Consider the following 16,227-nt stretch of genomic DNA (forward strand, 5'->3'; position numbering starts at 1 on the left):
AGCTCGACAATAAATGTTGTCAAAATTTTACAAAATTTTTTTACGAGTGATGACAGCAATAAATGTAGTCATGGAAATTATCTAGCGGGCACCGCAACATGCCATCCATCGGGGGGTATGTAATCATTTCAAACAGCCATAAATTAATTGCTCGCCTCTGTAGATTAAATTACCAAAATCAATTTCCAATTAATCATAATTAGTCTTATAGTCACACCGACCGTCGCCACGCCATCTTTGAAGGCGACTGGCAGCGGTTGGCGGTTCGATTTCCAGCTCAGTGATTTATGGCACTCGCTATGCTATTTGTAAAATGAGCGAGCAATCAAGCACACACATGAAATGGTTCCGTTAAGGGACGTGCTGCGAAAAACCAGTTCCTTGCAGCTGCAGGGAGAACCGTATCCGTATCGATGGAATGAGCACTGAACGATCGCCATAATCGTCTATTGCCCAAATTCGGAACTTGCCAGTGAATATATATCGACTTCTCGGGACGCTCAAGTACGTATTAAAATTCAAATACTGTTATTCCGTGCCGGCTGGACTGTCCGCCGTCGATGCCGATCGGGGCCAGTGCTAAGCGAATACGTCCACTCCGGCGACCTTCCTTGGAATGGAATGCCGTGTAACTTGAGCTTCGCGTGCGGAGGCTGATTTGGCCTCAACTGAGATTTAATGGCAGAAGATCAACCAGTGCCAGTTGAATAATGTTCGTTTTCCGCCAAAGTTAATCCCTTTGGTTACGACATACGATTAAACCCCATGTAAATTGCATGATGTTGAAACGGAATTGGTTTCTCAGTCTCACACAACGAATCAATAATTCTAATCAACAACCACAATCGAGCTGAAGGGCAAAAATTGTCTCGTTTCTTGGGTTGGCTAATACCAAATTTACCGTGGGTAGTTAGTACCTTGAGGAAAAAAAAACAAAAGCCTACATACGTGAACACGTGCAGTACAAATCCGGTGCGCTTGAATTCGGCATGCCATTGGTTTATTGTTCGAATCACTCAAAGCCACTGCTTTGGTAGGAAAATTTATGACCAGCATTCTAACTGCAGTTCACATATGTTTGTTCACACACGGTTTGTGCACTCACCAGGTAGGTACCAGGCTCTTGCGGCCAAACCGCGGCGACTGGTGCCTTCAAGGGCACCCAACGGATGATTAAGGCGCCAACAATGTGCGCTCGGAAATGCAGCCAGCGAATGAATAGCACGTTCGGGAACCACTTTTTTTTTTGGTTTAGAATTTGCGGTCACAGTGCGAACCGGCAAACAATGTGAATGGTTTAATTAGTAAGCTTTGTTACTCGTGTGTGACACCCCGGTAGATTACGGACCGCAAAATAAACCACCAACCCGACGGGTTGAACGAACTTTTTTCGTGCAAACCAAATAAAAACAAATCTGAACTTTTAAGGTTGCTGGTTTACCAGCAATTGAATGAAGTGCATGAAACTCGCACGTCTTCGATGCCTGTAATCTTCTTCCTAATCTGTTTCATACGAATCAAGCATAAACGTTTGACAAATGACAGTTTGTTTAGAGATAACATTTCATTGATTTTTCCAAACCAAAACAAGGCTTTACGATTTTGCTCGGAATCGACATTTAATCACCACGCGGGCGACGGCTCAACTCTAAATAATGGCTGCTGATTGTGCTGAAATTTCGCATTTTCTGTGTTCTGTTTTTTCCCCGCTCACAATCAGTACACAACCATAATCACAACTAATGATCGTCTTCCTCATTTATCCCGCTTGCCACTAAACGAAGACCCGAGACAGAATGGAAGCGAAATGGCTTTTCCTCGGTTGGCTGATTGAAAACTGTGCAGCTCTCTGCTAGTAGGTACATCTCGACAATTGACAGTGCATCATCAATGATCGATTGACTGAGTCGGCTGAGTGAGGCAGCTCTTTCTATACGTATAGTTGGGCATGTTGCTCATCACTTCATCAATGTTTCTTGTGTTGCTGCCATTAGGCAGGCACTGTAAGCACTCTGGACTGAACTGAACTGAACTGAACTGAACTGAACAGATCGCTGCCGCACAAACAAACGAGCGGAAAATTGCGGAAGCTGCGATGTGTAGTAGTTCGTGAGACTTTTTACCAGGCTTAACCGAGCGGAGATTGACCTGACTAGATTAAAAGATGGATTACCGCGGTGCACTGCACAGAGACTAAGAGAGCCTAGGCCGTTCGAGTGTCACGCTGAAATTGTTGCCCATATTTTTTTGTTTGTTTGTCCGCTGTCGCTATTGTTGTGTAACATGTTTTCCCTTTTTCTTTCTCCTCAGGTTGTTTACCGTCGTCGTCGTCGTGAGCCAGCCGATGCGGGAAAAGTGCTGACGCGATACATGTGCTAGTCAGTTAAGGTGAGTTTCACTTTCTTCCGTAATTGGGATTATTTCTGTTCATAATTGTTCACATTCATCAAATTGCTTAAGCATCTGGATATACTCTTTCGATTCGGCTCGTAACACACTTTGGTATGCAGCTAAAGTTTGCTGCAAGAGACCTGCATTACTAATAGATGAAAATGTTTTCAGTATTTGCTCTTGTGCAAAGCCATAAAAGTGATATGTGATAAAACAGGCACAGTTATATTAGTAAAATAAGTGCTTTCGAGCAAATAAAACAAGCGAAGAAAATTAGTGACCTTTCAAATAGTTACCAAACGACAATTAGTTCACACTGAATTTACACACTTCGGTGAATGGTACAAATATGAGCAATTTCGGAGTGAGAAATGAAAAGTCAGCTCTCGTACCATCCAACATTTTTCGCTGACTGCTACTGTTTTTCCCCTTTAGTTAGCGTTAGTGCCCGCCATAAAAAGTTTTATAGCGGCACAATAAATCATCAGTCCTACCGAGCTAGATGGGGTAAACAACCATTTTCGCTGGTTCTTCTGGCGCCGATAGATAGTGGGTATCGCAAACAAAAAATAACCCTTTAGTATGAAAACTGCGGCTCAGCTTTCACTTTTAGCTTTCAGAAACGTTTGCTTTCAAATCGAATGCCTTTCTAATTAATTAAACAATTCATTAGAAAAATTAAGCAGTCTTCTGAAACGTTCATTTCCTTGGTAGAAATATCCTTTTCTTAGTGGTTGAGAATTTCAAAAAAACACTATGCGTCTCCATTGAATTTTCCCAACTAAATTGCTTTGAAAAATGGTCGGTTTTCCTGAATTTGAGAAAGTTAACACAAAAAGACCACCCAACTAAATGTTGTGACGCTATACTTTTGAAGAAATTTGTGAGTATTTAGAGCACACAAATGACCTAACTTGTCCTTCTGCCAGAAAACAAACGTTTTAATGTATAAAGATATTTAAACCAAACTACGCGAAAACATTATAGTTCCTCTGGCGAGAATGTGCATTTGGAAATTTTTTGACAAAATCAAGGACAAAATAACTTCTGTAACCTTACAGAAATCAAAGATTGTTTTTATTATCAACCCTTCGCCCATGTTAAGGACTTTTTACCAACTCGATTCCTTTTCATCAGTAGCACATCCTTACCGCGACACAATACATTTTATTTTCACTACTCTTCCAATGAAGTGGTAAACGTGCGCATTTCTAAAGAATCATATTACAACCATAACATAGTCTTCACCACAGACATCAAATTGGTTTAATCGCAGTGGAAAGAAATCTTGTTAGGACGACGAGACTGTTACTTTTCTGGCGTACTTTTCAAGCAGAGACGTCAAATTGGTCAAGGTTCAATCCTCGAAAACAATCTGCGACCGGTTGGAGTAATCGAAATTACAATAAACATATGTTGTATTGAGCTTCCGTCCCTCCCTGTGAAGCGAGGTGATCACGAAAAAAACATATGGAAATATTTGACCTTCAAGCTTTCCGTTAATTTTCACTAATTAGTTCACTAATTGAAAAACAAAGGTATCAGAAAGGTATATAGTTGCTACATCTATTATGAGTTAATCGGTATCTAAACGATGAAAATGAGAGAAAACAAGGAAAACCCCTAAGAAAAACTAAAAAAAAACGAAATTGAAAATGAGGATAAACTGGGTAGGAAAAGAGAGAAAATGATGGAGAACAAGAACGAAATCCGACATATAATACTGTACTGTAAAAAGTACGAGAACGCGAAACAAAAACATGAAGTGAATTCTACTAGCATCCAACAAACACTTGATAACAATGACGACAATGAAAAGAAAATAGTGAATTACCTCAAGGAAACAGGACTATACAATCAGTTGTAGATAGATGATAACAACTTTTAACAGGCACGAATCCACTGAAAGGTGTAAAATGTCTCTAATACAAAAAGGACAGAAAAAAAATTAGCAAAAAAAATGAAAAAGTGTAAAATGTCTCTTATAAAAAAATGAGGAAAATGGGACAGCAAAAAAAAGCAACAAAAATGAAAATAAAAGTCCAAAGGAATGAAACGTAAAAGAATATACAAGGTGACAGAAAAGAAGAAAAAGCAGAACATAATAAGAGGAAAAACGGAACAAACGAATGAGAAAAAACAAACGACCAACGAACAAAAAACCGAACAGAAAATGGCAAAAACTAGACAGAAAAAGAGAAGAAACCGGCATGAAAACGTGGAAACAGAGGAAATCCAGCACTCAGACAAAAAGCGAAAAATAGGACAGGAAAAGAGGGAAAACAAGACAAAAAAGGGAGTACGCAAAAGAAAACAAGAGAAAATAATTACGAGAGAAATAAAGGCCTAACGAAATACAAAAAAAGAAATATGGGACAAACGGGAAAATGGGACAGTAAATGAAAAACAGGAAAAAACAAGACAAAAGGGTGAAAAACGGGAGATAAAAAAAAGAAACTCGAAGAGAGAAGAATCAAGGGAGCCAAATACTGAATAAAAAGTTAGATCAAAATGAGACAGATGGTGAAAAACGGAAAAGAGCATGGAAAATGAGGATAACCTGGCCAGGTAAAGAGAGAAAATGAGACAAAAAAGGAGAAGAAGCCAAACGAGATAGAAATAGAAAAAAATGACAGAGTACAAGAGTAGGATGAAGAAATAAAAACAGAAAAAGAGGAAATTTGGGTCAGAGAAGAAAATAATATAGACAGAAAAAAATTAAAACAGTAAACAAAAAAGATAAAACGGAAAAAAAGAAGGCGACTGAAAAGGAGGGGAAGCAGAACACACTAAGAGAAAGAACGTAACAAACGAATGAGAAAAAAACGGTGAACGAACGAAAAACGGGTTAAAGGCGAAAAAATGAAAACTTGGACCGCAAAAAAAGTAAACCATTGAAACGGATCGGAAAATGGCAAAAAACGAAACAGGAAAAGAGGATAAATCGGCTTGGAAACGGGGAAAAACAGGAAATTCAAGACTCGTGAAAAGGGCCAAAAACGGGACAAGAAAAGAGGGAAAACGAGACTAGAAATAGAATTCGGAACAGAAAACTAAAGAACTCAAACAGAAAATAAGAATAACGAAAGAGAAAAAAGTAAACCGATAGAGGAAACGATAAAAACGGAAAAAAGAGATCAAACGGAATATAAAAGGAGTAATATAGGATAATAAACGGGAAAATGGGACAGAAAAGAAAAACTAGAATAAACGAACTAAAGAAAGAGGTAAAACGGAAGCAAAAAAGACGAAAAACTGGTCTCCCGGAAAACTGAAAAGGGAAGAAAAACAGAAAAGACGGATGAACGGGGCATCAAAAAGAGTTAAACGACACACAGACAAACACAATGAATGAAAGAAGAAAATAAATTAAAATTCGTAAACTGGAAACGAAAAAAATAGGGAAAAGAAAAGATAAAAGACTAAAAACGGGTACGAATACGAGGAAAAGAGCTAAAAATAATATTTTTTAAAACAGGAAACGGAACAATGAAACAAAAAAACACGGGAAAGAAAAAAATAAGTAAAAAGTGGAAAAACGGATGCGAAAACCAAGAAAATGGCACAGAAAAACTGACAAGCGGGACTGAAAAAAGCGAAGAGAAAGAGCAGAACTGAAAAGAGATAAAACCTGTGAAATTTTAAGGTTAAGCTTAAGTAAAATGTCAATTTTAAGTAAAACTTCGTGTCTAATCTTGTGTCCTTATCCGGTTTGAAGTAAAACTTCAAGCTAAAATTATTCCAAACAAGAAAAACTAAAAGAGAAAATAAGAATTACGACTGAGAAAAATTTAAACCGATACAGGAAACGATAAAAACGCAAAAAAGGATTCAAATCGAATATAAAACGAATATGGAACGAAAACGGGAAAATAAAACAGAAAGAGAAGAAGAGAAAAACAAGAAAAAACGGGCTAAAGGAAAAGGTTATACGGAAGAGAAAACGACGAAAAAGGAAAAGCGTTCTCTCTTTTGGAAACAAAGGCGGCCAAAACAGAATAAAAAGAAAAGGTGGAAAAACGGGGCATCAAAACGAGTAAAATGGCACAGACGAAGACCAAAACAAAGAAAGAAGAAAAACGTGTTAAATATATGAAAACTGGAAATGAAAAAATAGGAAAAAGAGAAGAGAAAAGACTGAAAACGATCTTACCTCTTGAAAAATGAACAAAATCAGGCTAAAAGTAATAAAAACTGGATAAGGGAACGGAAAAATAAAACAGAAAACATGGGACAGCAAAAAACGAGAAAAAAAGAGCAAAAATTGATAGAAAGAGATAACAACAACCGAGATAATGGTACAAAAAAGGAAAAAAAAACGAAGCAAAACGTTTAAACCGTGACTGAAAAAAGCGGAAAGAAAAGCAAAATAGAAAAGAGGTAAAACGTTTGAGAGAATAAGACGAAAAATGTCGATTTTAATTTCAAGTAACACTTCGTGTCTAATTTCGTGTCTATGTCCGATTTTAAGTCCAATTTGAACAATTGACTTGAAACTAAACTTGAGGTTATTTTTTTAATTGAAGTTAGGCCTGAAAATGGAACTAAATGGGACACGTGCCTGCAGTGTGCCCCAGCCTGGGTTCACCAGTGATTACCATGTTGTTTCAAATTATCTGAAACTAACGGAAGCAACCGCACAAAGTTCAAGCAACTTTCCATAACAAGTTTTCGGTCGCTTCTTCCAGTAGCGTAACGCAACACGGTCTTTAGTACAGAGAGGAATTAAAACAGCAAACACAACGTTAAACTGAAAAGTACAGGATAAGACAGAGATCCGGGCATCCGAAGGTGGCGCAGGGGAAAAACTTTAACCGCAATGAATGGGTAAACAATTTATCAGCTTCGCTGTGGTGCGAAACTGCTGAAGAAACTATGCAGCAAGTGCAAACAAGCGAGCGGCTTTAATGGCCTTCCGTCTGCTGATACAGAACCGAAAGGTGTCGAAAGACAAAGAGGTTTTAATTATTATTTTCTACGGCCAGTTCAGCCTGCAGTCCCAGCTAGTGGCGCGACCCGAGGCGCTGCAAATCGAAAAGTATTGTTATCCAGTAGTTTGGTTTACTTATCATATCTCCGCCCGCTGCTGCTGCTGCTGTTGGTAGAAACAACAACTGTTACATGGCATATATGTCTTACTGAGCAGGAGAGCACGTTTAACTTTCTGCTGATGGGCTTTGTTTACCATCAACAAACGGTAGTATTGTTTGGCTTAAAAACAGTAATAAATGCAGCTCTAAAATTGAATTCATGTGAACCGCGTAACCTTAAGGGTTATATTGTTCGGAAATATGCATGTCATGAGTTTTTTCTGATCCATCAAGATACGAATGTGAGCCCACCCACTCAATGTTGGGAAAACAATTAGCTCATGTTGCCTCGTCGAGCTAGTCAGGAAAGTGAAAAATTATCATATTACTCATCAAAACCGTCGTCGCATGTTGTGAAACCCTCAGCGCAGCACACTCCCCATTGACACCGAAAATTTCTGAAAATTTATGCCAAAATAGAAGCGCCATTAATTATTCCGTCGCATTCCCTGACGGGAACAAACTAGCAGTAAAGTGACAAAATTCACCCATCAAAAATAATGTTTTTCCACCTCTCACCGAGGGGTGATATTCCGACCCTCTGCCTCTACTCCGGAGAGGTTTGGCTTGGCGCTTGACGTTGTCAGTTTTCCAGGAGCGGCACTAATTTCGGCTGTCCGTTTTGGGCACGTTCGCAGCGCCATTCGGATGGAAAAGAAAGTTCAAGGAAAAAATCGAAATGCCCGTCCCAGCTTATCTCCTGATGGTCTTCGTCTTTTTACTCGCATTTTGAAGGCACTTACTGTTGTTCCTGACGAAGAGTGATTAATGCTTTCGGGGATGGTCGAGTCTAATTACAATAGCGAAATTGCCGCGAGCTAGCACGAAACATTTGTCCAACCGTTCCGTGCCGGCCGGGAAGGAGACAAAGCAGGAAAGAGCTTCCCATAAAATGTCTGTTTCCAGAATTGATAGATGTAATCTGGCTGAAAGACCGTTCCTGTTTACTACTAGTAACTCACTATCACGCCCTGGCGTGAAAGGCTTTTGTGAGAAACGATATTGTGAGGTTCCACCACATAAAATCACATTACAACTTACTGCATTAGAGATTTACGAGTCTCATTCCTTTTGCCCGTGTTCGTAAGAGCCAAACCCATCCGTGGCAAGCCCGAAGCGAAAAGGATATCCTTTTACGGCGCAAAAAGAAACCCGGTAAAGGATAACTTAATCGCATTCTTCGACCGACCAACCGAGGCCAACCCTAGTAACAGCAGCGGAACTTTGGTCCGATCTAGACCATGAATTCCAAAACCAATTTATGTTTTGGCAATAAAAAACTACACCTTAGTGAACAGAACTTTTCTTTTCTGTGTGTGAACGCCGTTTCTTCGAGTTTCAATTATTCCGGACTTTTTCGGCTTATTTAAAAACTTATACTGCTCCGGCTGGTATCGGATTTCTTTTCCCCAACGGAAACAAACGGAAATGTCACAGCAGGAGAGGTGGCAGCGATAATGCTATTTCGCCTGGAAGGGAAATAACTTAAGCACACCTTCGTCGTCCGCTCAGGATGGTGGTGCGGCGGTGAAGTAAATTTCTCCGGAGGCTTGACTACGGCACCTTCCTTCTAGGAAGGCGTGTTTCGGATATCCTGCGGAGGATTAACTTCTCGGCTGCTGGCTTCATGGTAGGTAGCGAGAAAGCATTGGCTTTTGTAGTTCAAGTAATCGTATTATTTTGTAGCTAGATTTCCCGGAGTTGATCAGCAGGAAGTTAGCGAGGAATGGAAAGGCAGGAAGCATGATAATTGAATGAACGGCTAAATAGAAAACACTCCGACAAGTTAAGGCCTTTGCCAAATGAATGTATGTTAGCATGAACTTTGTGTGTCTTGAGAAATTTCTCATCGTTAATGTTCTGTTCAATTAAATTGATGATAAATGTTTCGGGATTCCAATGGCTATCCTTGATTTCAAGCTATTTTATTAAACATCCGCTAGTGTGTGTAGACAAAGAGGTTGAGACACCCAACCTTTCAGAAAAATGTTTTGGAAGTCAACCCGTACCGAAAAAATGAAAGAATAAATTCAAATTCAAAATGAGACAGGAAAAAAAGAAAAAGGGCCTGAAAACAAGCAAAAACGGGCAAAATACGAAAAACGACACAGAAAAGAGAAAAACAAGAGGAAAACCAAAGGAAAGGGCGAAAAACCGGAACGGGAAGAACGGAACAGAGAAAGACAGAAAACTAGACAAACAAAGGGAAGACGAAAGAGAAGAAAAAATGTGACAAAAAGGATGGGAAAACGGTAGAGAATAAGGGTGAAAACGAGACAAGAAAGAGAAGGCGAAACAGATAGCAAGAGAAACCAAAAGGGAAATAAGGCCAATGCAAATAATTTCAAAAGTTTTTGTCCCCCCCCCTTAGAAATTGGCTTGAAAAATCGGGGGACAAAAAAATAATTTGAGGGATTAAAAGAGGGCAAACTGAATATAAAAAGAGAAAAAACGTGACAAAAAAAAATAAAACGGGATAGAAAATGAAAAAGAGAAAATAGAGAATCGAGAACAGGGAAAGAGGAACAACAGGGAAAAAGAACAATAGAAAACAAAAGGGATAAATGGACAAGAAAAAAAGAATGTAACAGGAAAGTAAAAAAGTATGACATGACATAATATAATAAGAGGAAGAACGGAACAGACGAAATCGAAAAAAGGATAAAAAAGAGTTAAAAGAGGAAAAAGACAAAAACCGACACCGAGAAAAAGAATAAAGACAGATTCAAACACCTGCCAAAACAGACGGAAAAGACGGGCCTGGAAACATGAAAAAACAGAAGGAAACATTCGAAAAACGGTGCTGCAAAGACAAAAACCAGACGAAAATCAGAGAGGGAAACAGTGAAGAACTGTCCCTTTTTTCCCTAGTGAAATAGAGGAAAGACGGAAAAATGAAAAAAGGATGAAACCCCTAACAAAAAAAGGAGAAACGTTAGAGCATAAGAAGGAAATCGAGACGAGAGATAAAATCGAAAGGAATAGTGGAAATAGTGGTGAAAAGAGCTAAAAAGGAGAAATATGTAACATGCAACAGAAAAATCGGATAAAAAAAGAAAGAAAAACAGAAAAGAAAAAATGAAGGGAAAAAGGTAAAACGGGAAAGAACAAGGCGCAAAAGGGAAATAAAAAAGGAAAACCTGAGAGAAAAAAGAGAATAAAAGGACAGAAAAAACGGAAAAACGGAGCATCAAACGGAAAGCGACACAAACAGGAGGCAAAAAGAAAGAGATAAAAAGTTAAAAAAGTACTAAAACTGGGAATAAGGGAAGAGAAGAGAAAAGACTGAAAACTGTTTGTTCTCGGACCGAGACAAGGTAAGAGAAAAATAGAAAAAAGGGGTGGACATGAGAGCAAATACCAAGAGCAACAACGACAACAGAAAACGAGGAAAAACGGAATGGGAAACAGTTTGAGGAAAAAACGAGAACAAACAGGAGGGAAAACTAGACAAATAATTGGAAGAACAAACAACGAGAGAAACCAAAAGGGAAAATAAAAATAACGAGGGAGTAAAAAAGGCAGAAGAAATAAGGAACACGAGATAAAGAGGTGAAAAATGGGACACGAAACGGGAAAAAGAAGAAAAGAAAAGAAAAAGGGAGAGAAGGACGGCACCTAAAAAAGGGACCAAACAGGCAGAAAAACCAGCAAAGGCATCAAACGAGAAGGAAAGGTGAAAAAAGAGTTAGAAAAATACAAAAAAAGGAAAAAGAAATGAGGTAAGATTGAAAACGGGAAAGAAAACAGTAGAAGCGCGATGAAAAAGAGGACTGAAAGTTAGTACAACTGAAAGAGGAAACGAGAAATGAGGAAAAACAGATATAAAGTAAGAGCAAAAACCCACAAAATGGTACAGAAAAGGAGAGAAAACGGTAGAGGAGGAGTAGAACAAAAAGTGGAGGAATAGGACTGGAAAAGATAAAAAACAGAACTTAAAAGAGGTAAAACGTGTCAAAAAATAAGACGAAAAATGTCAATTTCAAAAGTAAAACGTGTCTAATTTTGTTGCAGTTTGACCGTTCCAGTTTGAAGTAAATTTTTAGTATCAAATTTAAGTCTTATGTAGTCCTAATTTAAGTTTTATTTAATATCAAATCTAATGGCAAAAAATTGTAAACCAGTGAAAAAAGAGAGAAAACTAAACAGAAAAAGAGAAAGAACAGGGTAAAAAGGGGAAACCCCCATAAGAAACGGAAGAAAAGAGAAAAACAGAAAATACGGGAGCTGAAAAATTGGGAAACGAGAGCAAAAAATGAGCAACATAACAGGGATGGAAACCAGACAGAAAAAAAAATGAAAATCAAAAAAGAAAAAGCAGCGCATAATAAGAAATAGAACGGAAGAGGTGAAAAGAGAGATAAAAATAATTGAAAAAGAAAAAAGATGAAAACCGAAAACATACAAAATGAGGCAGGAAAACGGGCATGGAAACGAGGTAAAACGGAAGAAAAATTACCAAAAACGGTAAAACAGGAAAAAGAAAAACAAGGGGAAAATCGAAGGAAAAGGCGATGAAGAACGGCGAAAAACGGTACGGGAAGAACGGAACAGAGAAAGAGGACATAGTCTGCAAAAAAAAGAATAAAAAAAAGAAAACTAGAGGGAAGACAGATATCAAGAGAAATCAAAAGAGAAAAGAAAAGCAGGGTACTAAAAACTATAAAATAAGAAAGATAAGACACGAAATAGAAAAGAGAAAAATGGACCAAAGAAAAACGGGAGAGAAAAAGACGACAACGGGAGATGAAAACAGAAAACCGGAGAGAAAAGAGGAAAGGGATATAGAATAAAAAGATCGAGAAAAACGGGGCATCAAAATGAGGTATGCGTTTCCCTAATTTTGATGCGAAGACGAACAACGAGATGGAAAGCAGATTTAGAGAGTCAGAAAAATACGAAAACTAGAAACGAAATCGTGAAAAGTATCAGGAAAAGGGGGACTGACAATTAGAAAAACTGGAACAGGAAACGAAGAAAAGCGAAATTAAAACAGGAAACTCGAAAAAGAGGAAAAACAGATGAAGAATGTGAGCAAAGACCAAGAAAACGGTACATCAAAAAAGAAAAAACGGAGCCGAAAGCGGACGGGACAAGAAAAGAGAAGAGGCAAAACAGAAAATAGGTAAAACGTGTTAAAGAATAAAACGAAAAATGTCAATTTTAAGTAAAGCTTCAACTCTAATTTCGTGGCTATGTCCGGTTTGAAGCAAGATTTCAAGATCAACTTAAACCATATTCAAATCAAGTTCAATTACATATCCGCGGCCCAATTTAAAATCTACCTAATTTAATTCCAATTTTAGGTTCAATTTTAAGTCAAATGCAAATAATGATTTAAAATCCAATTTCAAGTACAATTTGAATTCAGTTTTCAAATTTTATTTTACGTATAATTCCAAGTTTAATCTCAAGTCCCATTTATTTCCAATTTATGTGCAATTACAAGTACAATTTCACTTCCAATTTAAAGTTTCGTTCCAATTTCGATCTTAATTTGAAACACAATTTCAATTTTAATTCCCACTCCAATTCCAAGTCTAATTCAATTCCATTTTCAAATAAAATTTTAAGTCCAATTTCAAATCAAATTCTATTTTTAGTCTGATTTCATGTCTAATTCCAAGTAAAACTTTCAGTCTTAATTCTTCCATATTTAAGTTCAATTTCAAATCCATTTTTAAGTTCCATTTGAAGTAAATCTTCAAATCTAAATGAGTCTAAATTTAAGTCTTATTAAATGCCCTATGTCAAGTTCGATTTCAAGTCTAATTTCAGCTCTATTTCTAGTCCAGTTCCAAGTCTAATTTCTATAACCTAATCGGCTGGTAATTTTTTGATGAGTAATAATAGATTTGTCATCCTACGATTACTCCCTTTTTGCCAGGCCAAAACATTCTTCGGGACGACCCCACTTTTAGTTTACGTCTGGCCATGCTAGTGATGGTAACCAATGAATAGTAATAGTTCCTGTTGTCATAATTCTAAATTGCATCATTGTGATAACTTTCATCTAGTCATATTTTACGGCCACAATTTAGACGATTAGCGATTGGGTTGCAGAAACACATTTGTTAGGTGTTATACAGAAGTACAAATGTAATCGTACCGTGATGGTCGGTCGGTGAAAAACGAGCAAAGTTTATGAATATTCCTCACGTTGCGTTCTTGTTGGGTGGAGTTTTCTTCCGCTCCCATCCCATGCGGGCGTCGCCGCTGCCGCCGCAGCGCTGATGCTGCTGCTAATAGGGGAACAGCACGCGATGTAAATTTTACTGCGGTTTCTGTTTTGCCCAGGGATAGGTTCTTTAAATTGCAGGAAGAGGGCAATGACATCGCACCCGAAAGTCAGGTGCTTTACCACTTCAAACGTGCCCGACGAAATAATTGCACGGTTAGGTGTGGAGGACGCACATGGTAGTTTTTTTTTCTATCTCTCGCAAACGGTTAAGTATATCCGGTTCCGGTGGATGACATAATCTGCACTCTAGCGTGCAGAGATTTTGACAGAAAATGGGGTACTAAAAATTTTGTAACATACACAATAGATTCGTTTTATGAATTGTATTGATACAATGTAGCTCTAATTTCGATTCAGTGTTAGTGCACTTGAACATATTCGTACCATCTTCAATTTAGAAGAACTGTGCACGCTAGTAATAATCCAACCACTCAAGTAGCATTTCTCCCGAATCAGTCGAACTGACTTAACACCTTACCTAGGTAACGATTGTGACAGGACTCATGTCGGGGCCCAATCAATTGACGGCCTGTGAGAATCTTCACCGAGAAATGGGCATGGGGATCGACCGACTCGTTATTATCCCAAACATCATAGCCGTTGTTCACGTGGACGTGAAAATCAATCGTTTCTCACGTTCGGAGATTAACACAGATCCCTGCCACCAGTCGAACAACAACATCACAACATCGCATCGCGCGGTTCGCTGATTCAGCTGATTCGAAGAACCAGACGAACAGACAGATAGATGGACGGATGGATGGATGGCTGGATGGATGGACAACAGACCGAAAGGCAGCCCCCGTGCGAACACATCGACAGCAGCAGCAACAACAACGGTGACGATGACACTGATGATGACGATGGCGATCTATTTGCCCTACGGGAACCTTCGCTCCGCAGACAAGCACCGGAACAGATACCGTTTCGATAGTTGCTTAATTAATAAACCATAATTAGTTAGGTTCTGCTTGATTGGCTGATATCGATCTCTGCTCCTTCGGCTAGGCTGTCTGCTGTCTGGCCGGTCGGTCGGTCCCAGCAGACGGTTATGCACCGGTTTGCTCAGCAGTGAGTGAAACTTCGTCGTAGCTTTCCGGTGGTTAGAGGTGTAGTTGGTACGTACAGGGGAAAGCGTTCTAGTTGATTAATTTTACAGTTCCCTTTCCCTACGCCTAGTCCGTGCCCTTGATCCAATCAGTGTCATGTTGTTTTCTGAACGATAGATTCTTCCCATGATAAAGCTCTCATCGCAGGAGAAATGCTTTGCCTACGAGCCGAGCCTAACGTCCGCACAGCAGGAGTTCGGTAAATTATTTAAATTTACGACTTGCTAACGTTTTCCCCCGGATTTGGCGCATTTTGCGCTGCGTGGCTGTTCTCTCAATCTGCTGGGAAGAGTTCGAAACTGATGTTTGTTTGACAATGATCGATGATAACGAATAAATATCACCACCTCACCCGATGGAGAAGATAACTTTGTAAACTTCGTCTAGTCAAAGCTGAACTTCAGCGATTACATAATTCTACAAATTCTGCACTCAACGCAATTTCGATCGCCCGTGTCGGGGTGGCTGAAATTACCTACCTCCTGCGGTCACGACCGATGCAATGGCCATCAGATTGTAGGTACAGCAAATGCGAATTCCCTTTCCCTTGGAAAGTCCTCGCAGCGACGTAGACCAACGCGTTGACCGTGTTGCTCGCGATGATGCAATTTGATTTGCCCTCAAGCCCAACCAACCTGCGAGCCTTCTCCGGCCCGAAACCGATCCAGTTTAGGTCACCACCAGTGAGGCGAAAAGCGACCGAGAGAGAAAGAGAGCGAACCCCGTGTCACTTGCCCCCTCCTCCGTTTGCTGGGTGTGAAAGCAATGCTCCTTTCGTCGGACGGAGTCCTCCACTAAGTCATCGAAACTAGCAGAAAAGATGACATTAATGTGACGATTGTCGCTTGCAAAAGCCCCCCCATTATTGAGGGTGAAATTTATTAGCATTACCTTTGCTTTGCGAAACGTTTTGCCACAGCCCTAGCCCGTGAGGGGGTGATTTTTTATTATACGTATTTATATGTTATTTCATTGGTCTCGACGAAGAGTTGTTGCACGCCTTTCAGCGTGGCTTCGTGATAATGCTGATCACGGTTTATAGGCACTCTAACGAGCGTTTAATGGCGATGGCGAATGAAAAGGGCGTTGATGTAACTAATAGTTGTACTCTTCTGGGGGATTTATTTTTCATATGATTTCGAAAAAATATTGTTAGTATAATAATAGTGAATGAATCTGCGCTTAAAGTAAATTATTATGACCGTTGCACTGTCTGCCCGTAGCTTATTGTATGTAACTTTCACGGAACAAACTATAGTTCAGTACATTAAAAGCTTAATTTTGCTCTTAATAGGTCCAATTTAAAAATGGATTCAATTGTGAATGTGATAGAGAAAGCGACTTTATGGATCGAAAATAAATTTCATTGAACCAAATAGTGAAACAAAGGTGTTTA

General features: G+C 39.1%; 1 protein-coding gene across 1 annotated transcript in view; it reads left to right on the forward strand.

Moving 5' to 3' along the window:
• Positions 1 to 2,308: 2,308 nt before the first annotated feature.
• Positions 2,309 to 16,227, forward strand: part of LOC128733676 (uncharacterized) — a 106,714-nt gene continuing 92,795 nt past the window's right edge. The window contains exon 1 of the mRNA XM_053827428.1: positions 2,309 to 2,388. The gene's annotated coding sequence lies outside the window, so the exon portion shown is untranslated. The remainder of the gene's footprint in view (positions 2,389 to 16,227) is intronic.

Source organism: Sabethes cyaneus, chromosome 2, assembly GCF_943734655.1.
Source record: "Sabethes cyaneus chromosome 2, idSabCyanKW18_F2, whole genome shotgun sequence".
NCBI lineage: Eukaryota > Metazoa > Arthropoda > Insecta > Diptera > Culicidae > Sabethes > Sabethes cyaneus.